The following is a 7457-nucleotide window of genomic DNA, read 5'->3' on the forward strand; positions in this document are numbered from 1 at the left end:
TTCTTGGGGTGAAATACTTCATAGTTTTTCTCCTGTCCACCTGTCCTGGAGCAGAGGGAGATAGGGGAAACACTTGCAATTCACTCCACTCATCCATACCCCAAATTCTGTTTCCCAGGAATCCGAGTGATCCCAAAAATTGTTTGGAGAGGTAAAGAATCACAGAAACACAAAATGGTTAGAATTGGAAGGGACTTCCAGAGATCATCTAGTCCAACACCCAACAGGTAAATGTAAATAAAGCAGCATTTTCTCCTCCTTTCCTTCTACAGGATTTTCTTTCTCCTATAGGATTCTTATGTAATGATACTCACAGAGAGAAAATAAAACCGGTCTATTGCAATGATTGTACTTGCAGGAGGAGAATTCATGCCCTGAATGAACACCACTCACCTCAGGAGCTGCTTCGGGTGAGGGAGGGGGTGGCACCCAGTTCATTAATATCTTAATAAATTTACTTTTGCTGCAGCACTTCCCATCCCCTGAGACCTCCCAAGGTTTTGCTGAGACTGGGTATATTCAGGAATTATATAGCTGTAGAAGCAGTTTCTCAGCCAAATCCAATTGTCTAGTTTGACTATTTTTACTATTACTAGGTTTGGGACTTTAAAGAGGAACATTTCTACTTGCTTCCTGAGATTTCACAGATTCCGGAAGAAATTCCACAGGAGACAAATTTTCTGACTGCCTGTGTGACTACATCAGAACATGTAATCCCTGTAAAGTGGAAATAATCTTTTTGGGGGGTTTTGCTTTTTGCCCAAACTTCCTAATTTGCAAACTCTTTAGAGAAGTGACTCAACCGATTTGCTCAATGCCTGGCACAGTTTGGTAATGAGATGAAATAATTCTAATAACTTCCCTAACTGCAGTGCCCTTGTTGCCTCTGTTGTGGTCTCTTGGCTTTGCCTGCACAGAAAATATCTGTCATTATCCTGCTAGACATAAATAACAGCTTCTTTGGAAGACAGAGATTGTATTTTTTACGGGACCTATCTACTCTTATTTTCCATAAGCAACAGCCACCCCACCCTGTGTGTGCAATGAGGCCACTGAGTCACCAGCATGAAGCAGTGACCAGCTCATACATCTCACCAGGGAGGACCCAAAATCCCCTCCAAAGAAGAGAAGAGACATCTTTCTTCAGATGATGATTAGAGGTGAAAAAATGTTACCTGGAAGCAATTAAAAAAAAAAATAGACATTCCAGACCTGGCAGGTCCAGGGCACATCTCCTTGTGCAAAGGTTTGCTTGCTCAAGCCCTGGCACAGGCCACTCAGGGCAGAGGAGGAGTCCCATCCCTGGAGGGATTTAAAAGACATGTAGATGTGTCACTTGGGGACCTGGTTTAGTGTGGGCTTGGCAGTGCTGGGGGGATGGTTGGACTTGATGATCTTAGGTGGCTTTTCCAGCCTATGGTTCTAAATGATTCTGTGATTCTGCCTCCTCCTGAGGGGCATTTTGAGCTCCCAGCTGGGCTCAGAGTGGGGCAGGTGCTGGTGAAGTACATGGGAAATGCTCCATGGGGCTGAGACATCTTTGGAGGGGCAAGGGGCAGCTGTGTGATGGTAAGCACAGAGCACAGATTAACAAAAAACTATTACCAGGGTGAACATCAGCCCCAGGACACCAAGGCATCCCCAGACAGAGGGCTCCGCACAGCAGGAGATGTTGGCACCCTCCCTGATGGTATCCATGGTGAAATCCAGCCCTGATGAAAGCCAACCTCTCCTGTAGACCTTGATCCTGCAAGAGGAACTACAGGGATGGATTTTCAGTCAGCCAGAACCAGCTGGATTGAGGCCTTATCTGAGATAGCAATAGAATTAGCCATGTGATTTCTTTTCCATGTTTACAGGGGCAATATTTTCCCAAAGTTCAAAGTCTTCCTCTGCAGGAAGCATGTGATATGCTTTGCAGTCACACCATATTTTGGCGCTATGAACAATTAAAAAAATCAATTTCCGGAGCAATATTTTCTATGTTTGTAATCTCAGAACTAATTACAGGGCTGGAAAATCAATAGCTATCTGGAAATCTTTCCAATACAGCTAACTAAGCATGCTACATATCATGCTGGAATATATTCTTCACAAACACATGCTGCTCGTGACCATCTCCCAGATCACACAGGCAGATGATATCACTGTTAATAAGGCCCTGTGCTTCACTGCACTGCAATGGCAGCATTTACCAAAATCTGCAGGGGGGATTGGGCAGAGCAAATAGCACAGTACATGAGAGCTGGAGCAATGCTTGTGCCAGCATTTTAAGCCAACGACAAAAACAGTTGAAAGACTCATTTAGTTCAACGGAAACCTACAAAAAATTATGAAATAAAGTCATTAAAAGTTCATGCCTTAGTTATAATGTTGGTTTTTTTCATCATGCTGTATTAAAATAAAAAGTAAAACCTTTGGTGACTGAAAATAACCTCTTTTTCTAGTTTCCTAGCAAGAGAGAAGTGGTGTTAAATGGGTAGTTTGATGGTGATTATACATCAAAAACACACGTGAAGAGGAAGGGTGTTGCTCTGATGGATGGATCTCCTCTTGCTGTGCAAACACACTCTGTTGACCATGGCAGCTCAGTTGGAGCCAAAGCTCAAACCCTTGTGCTGATGCTCTTCACTGCTTCCCACACACACTGCAGGCATTGCTGGGATCTTCTCCAAGATGCTGCTGCCTCCCTCGTGCCCTGCAAGAGCTCAGCGTGCTCTTCCTTGGTAAGCTGGAGCTTGTGCTGCTGCTAAATGAAGAGGAAACATTCCCATTGGACACAGTGCCAGCAGCACAGCAAGTGGATAAGAAGCAGAGACCAGAGTACAGGGGATTTTCCCCAGGCTCCCATTTGCACTCCTGCTTGGTACAAGAAAGCAATGAATTCTGAGCTGTCACCAAGCCACAAAATATTTGCTCTGATTTTATATGTTTTTCTCTGATTATTCTTCATAGCTTTTCCCCCCCCAGTGAACTGACATCTCTGCTCTTATTCCCTCCGCAAGCAGGGAGATTCCTGCAGTTCTCCAAGCTGATGATCCTCATCCTGGAGTGGAACTTTGGGTCTAGCAGCCCATGAGTTAAAGTGCAGCATGTGCCTTGTCCCAGCCCTCATCTCAGGAGACAGGCTGTGATTTATAGTCCCTCCTAAATAATTTGGCAGGTTAGTTATACCCAAAGAATTTAAATTTTGGAGCTGGACATGATGCATGTAGTGATCTGGATTGGAACTATTGTCATTATTAATTTCTGTTTGCATTTCTGTAGCACTCCCATGTGCAGATGAGGATTTCCTGTGCCTGGTGCAGCACATTGGCACAGAGAAAGGAGCCCTTTCTGTCAGCTCCAGGCTGACAGCCTGCCTGGAACAGCAAGCCCAAACCTGAGAGGGGCTGGGGGTGTTGATGGCAACAGCACCCAAAACACACACTCCAGTGGTGTGGCTCTGCTAATCTGGGCTGTTTCCTGCGAAGAAGCAACAACTACAAAAATATTGTGCTTATCATTACCACAGTAAAAGTTTCTCTTTTAACTTCCTAGGCTGAAATGACCTTGATGGTGACGCAGAGCTGTGGGTGCCACGCATTGCTCAGACTCTGCAGGACCAGACCTACAGCTGCTGCACTAAACTTCAATGTCTTCTCTTCAGATGATGATGTCTTTGGACTTTCCTATTATTCTTGCCAATCTAATGTCATATTTCCCTCAAATAAAACTCGGTGTGTGAGAACTCACTTCTGTTTCTCTCTTAGGAAAGGAAGGCTGCGCTGTCTGTGCCTCACCTAACAGGAAAGACCTCAGGACAAAGAGCTCAGACCCTTCTGAAATCTTTCAAAGAGAAGCTCCAGCTCTCCCTTATCTCTTTTAAAGTTAACACATCACACTTTGTACATGCTCAGTAACAAAGTTCCTAATGTTGTTTCCCGATAACCAAGAGGCCCAGGACGGCAATGCTGTTTCTGTTTTACAGAGGGCAAGAGCAGGACACTTGCTCCCCTGGCTGACAATCAGCACTTTGGGAACATCCCACACTAGAGATTATTGGGTTTCACAGCCACCAAAGCATGTGTCACCCATGAATTTGTATAATTCTTCCTCAAATACAGTTACACTTTTGGCTCTGCAATGCCTCTGGCATCAGTTGCTGCTGTTTAATCAGGAGCTGCTTTAAAACTTCTACCTCCTCCTTTCATTTACAGGATCCTTTGCTCTGGTAATAATAAAGGCAGCTCACAGAGTTGAGCAGAATGGATTCTGATGCTCCAGCTTGCAAAGCCAAAGGGTCTTACAGAGGCAGGATAACACGAAGTCTGGTAAAAACCCAGGGAGGTACTTTCAGAAGTTCATTTCCCACTGCAAGCCAGCACCAGCCACCACTCTTGAAAAATCCCATCTTTGTTTGTTATTTATTACATGTTTCCTGTGAATGAATTTCTGGCTCAAATTAGAGTTGTAATAAAACTCTAAAAAAATATTATTTTAGAAAAAAACCTAGATCTGTCCTTCCGTCCTGGGGATCTGTTGCTTGTTCTGCAACAGGAGATCTGAATCATGGAAGTATCTATAACAGTAATATTAGGAAATGACCATTCAGGCACCAGAGATCTGTATCAGACATTATGCCTTTAAATAAATTGTCTGTTACTATGTTAATCTAATCTTGTAAATACATGCACACTTAACTATATTAAAAATGTAAATGCTCCCAGAACTGGACTTCACATGATGAACGTGAACTCCCCTTTTTTTCCCTGCCAGCTCTGCAGATCTTGGAAAAACAAGGATTGTTTGATTTGATGGGCATTAATAAGGTTGATATCTGCACAAGTTTAGCCAAAAGATTGTCACGATCATCTCAGGCCCCACGTGGCTTACGGGCCTGAACTCGAAGAAACATCTTTCAACAGCCGCTGGTGACGGAGCGATTCCAGCTCTGGGAGCACCTCCAGCCAACTGACTTCCCTTCCGTGGCACTGAATTTGCATTCATTAAAACCAGAGTTTTAATGAGTTATGGAGATTTATCAAAAATGGCAGCCCAGAGCTGCTGACACTCCCAAAGCTTCTGACAGAAGTACAACACACCATAAACCCTGGTGTGAAATATTGAATGAAAACCAGTGCAGGTATATCTGCAAGTGTTAACATGACCCATAAAATCAGGGATTCAGGGAAACTAAAATTATTGGTGCACCCCAAACTCGAGGAGATAGTGATACATATAATGATAATAATATAAGAATGTTAGTAATAACACTGCTAATATGATTACCAGTCTCCTTGTCATTGTTTATTACCATCACTGCCCTGATAATTCTCAGCTCTAAGAATGGACAGAGGCAGAGATTCCCCCACGCTTTCAGAAATAATCTCTCTGCTTTGGGAAACAAATTCCAGCTTCTCCTATTCCTTAGAACACCTACCAAGATCCTTAGGATGAACCCAGTCTGGGAAGACTCTGGAGGAGCCTTCTGCCACTCAAACAGCAAGGTGTGCATTGGCTCACACCAAGCGCCAGGGGCTGTAAAACCTGAGTTTAAAACAAACTTCCCCCTGGGATAGGCTCCTTTTCATTTACAAGTGAATCAGCAGAGATGGCAAGGCTGATTTGCCATGCCACTGCCTAGCATCTTTTAAAGATTTTGTAGGAGACAGGTTGCTTCCAGGCGACCTCTGTGCTGCCTTGCCACACCTTCTTCCTTGGATACCTTATCGCAGTCGTTATTAGCTCATGCAAATCCACAGCAGGAGCTCCTTATCTTTACATCTCTCTCACCCAAGAGGTAACCTATTTTGAGATGCTGTACGAGGAATCACCAATAACTAAGTAAAAAAACTGCTCTGCACCTCTGAGGACAACTTCACCCAAGGCAGGGTGGACCAAAACATATGTGGAGAAGTGAGCTGAGCTGAGGAGCAGGGATGCATCCCCCTGCAGCCAGAGCAAATGATGACTGCAGCTCTGCACAGTTGAACAGGAAATGTGGGGGGATTCCCCAGCTCGGACACTTTTGATGCATTGCTTCACCTTTGTGCATTTGTTTTCCTTTCCGCTCTGTTTATTTAAAATATAAATGGTTTGAAACAGGGCCTTACTCATCAGTGATTATACAGCACCAGCCAAAACAGCGCCCTACCCTTGTTGTGCAGGAAACGATTTGTATATAATAAAGCAACATGAGTGTGTGCATGTGGAGCAAATGCTTCCTGGTTTTCCTGACCACACCACGCAAACAACGGGCTCTCCTACACTTCGTTTTACAGCTCTCAATTTAACCCAAACAAGCAAGAATCCCCTTCACCTTCAGCTCCAAGGGGCACAGCAAGGATGGGACAAAAAGGCAGCACCTTTCAGCTCTATCCTGAAGCCACTGCTTCAGAGGAGGAGGAGGAGGCAGTGATGTGAGCAGCATCACCACAGCCCTGGATGAGCCTTGGTGAGCTGCTGGGTCTGCTTCTGCTTTGGCTCCTGCCCCAGCTCTCAGTTCCTTGTGTGTCCCTGAGCTCCAGCAGCAGCTGTGGGAAAGGTACAACACTGCTGCCCCTGCACTGAGCAGAGAGGGGACTGCAGGGCTCAGCATGGTGGCTGGATGTCAGATGTCTGCCCACGCCTTTGCTCTCCTCCCTGCCTCACACAGCGTTAGCTGGGCTTTTCCATTACCCAGGTTATCCTGCGCACTCCGGGAAATGGAGCACTGATTGCACTTTAAAAGCTAAACATACAGTGCCTGAATTATTTATCTCTGAACATGCAGAAACGGGCCAAATTCCCAAGTGACGCGGAACAGCTCCTGTAAAAAATGCAAAGGGGGTTGCAAAGGCTTCACGGGTGGGCAATGCAGGAGCTGCATGGTCAGAACGTCACACGTGCACGTGTCACATCTGCTGAGATTCTTCCTGACAAGGTGGTTTATGTGCTGGAGGGTGTGGAGTGCTCATCTGCAGGTGCTGGTCTGGAGACTCATCTGTGGAACTGCACAAGGGCCCTCTCTGTGCCTCAAACCAACCACTGTGACAGCAAGTCCCCAAAGAGCAAACAAAAAGGCTCAAACAAATGTGTTAATGCAAATGCAAGGGGTTCGGGGTGTCCAACAACGTTCCTGCTCAGCCCCCTCAGCTCTGGAGGGGTTGTGCCTCCTCTGCAATCATTAACTGAGCCATGCCCAGCCTGACAGTGCCTGGCACGATATTGTAACCACACAGATAGCGCCGTGATAGCCGTGTTTGTGCTCCAGGTTCAATAATGCCCCTGCATCTGTCCCTGCACTTTCCCTTCCTTTTACTCTAGCTCAGCTCCAGCAATAGCTGGAGGAAAGATGAAAATCCTGCCTTTGCTCTCTGTCACCACAGACACAGATGCAGCTCTTTCAGCACTGTTGATTGGATGTACCCCAGAATTTCTCCATGAGCATCTCGGGGGTGCACGGAGGCTGGTAGAGCCCCGAGACGAGGATGGGC

At 45.6% G+C, this 7457-nt stretch overlaps 1 long non-coding RNA gene across 2 annotated transcripts; it reads left to right on the forward strand.

Moving 5' to 3' along the window:
• The first annotated feature begins 511 nt into the window (after positions 1-511).
• LOC116795445 lies at positions 512-3734 on the forward strand. 2 transcript variants are annotated; one of them, XR_004360056.1, is made up of 2 exons: positions 512-1160; positions 3541-3734. It is a non-coding gene; the product is annotated as an uncharacterized LOC116795445 (long non-coding RNA). The 2 variants fall into 2 exon arrangements; XR_004360057.1 differs by lacking the exon at positions 512-1160 and adding an exon at positions 1174-3163.
• The last annotated feature ends 3723 nt before the right edge of the window (positions 3735-7457 follow it).

The sequence above is a fragment of the Chiroxiphia lanceolata genome, chromosome 17 (assembly GCF_009829145.1).
Source record: "Chiroxiphia lanceolata isolate bChiLan1 chromosome 17, bChiLan1.pri, whole genome shotgun sequence".
NCBI classification, from domain to species: Eukaryota; Metazoa; Chordata; class Aves; order Passeriformes; family Pipridae; genus Chiroxiphia; species Chiroxiphia lanceolata.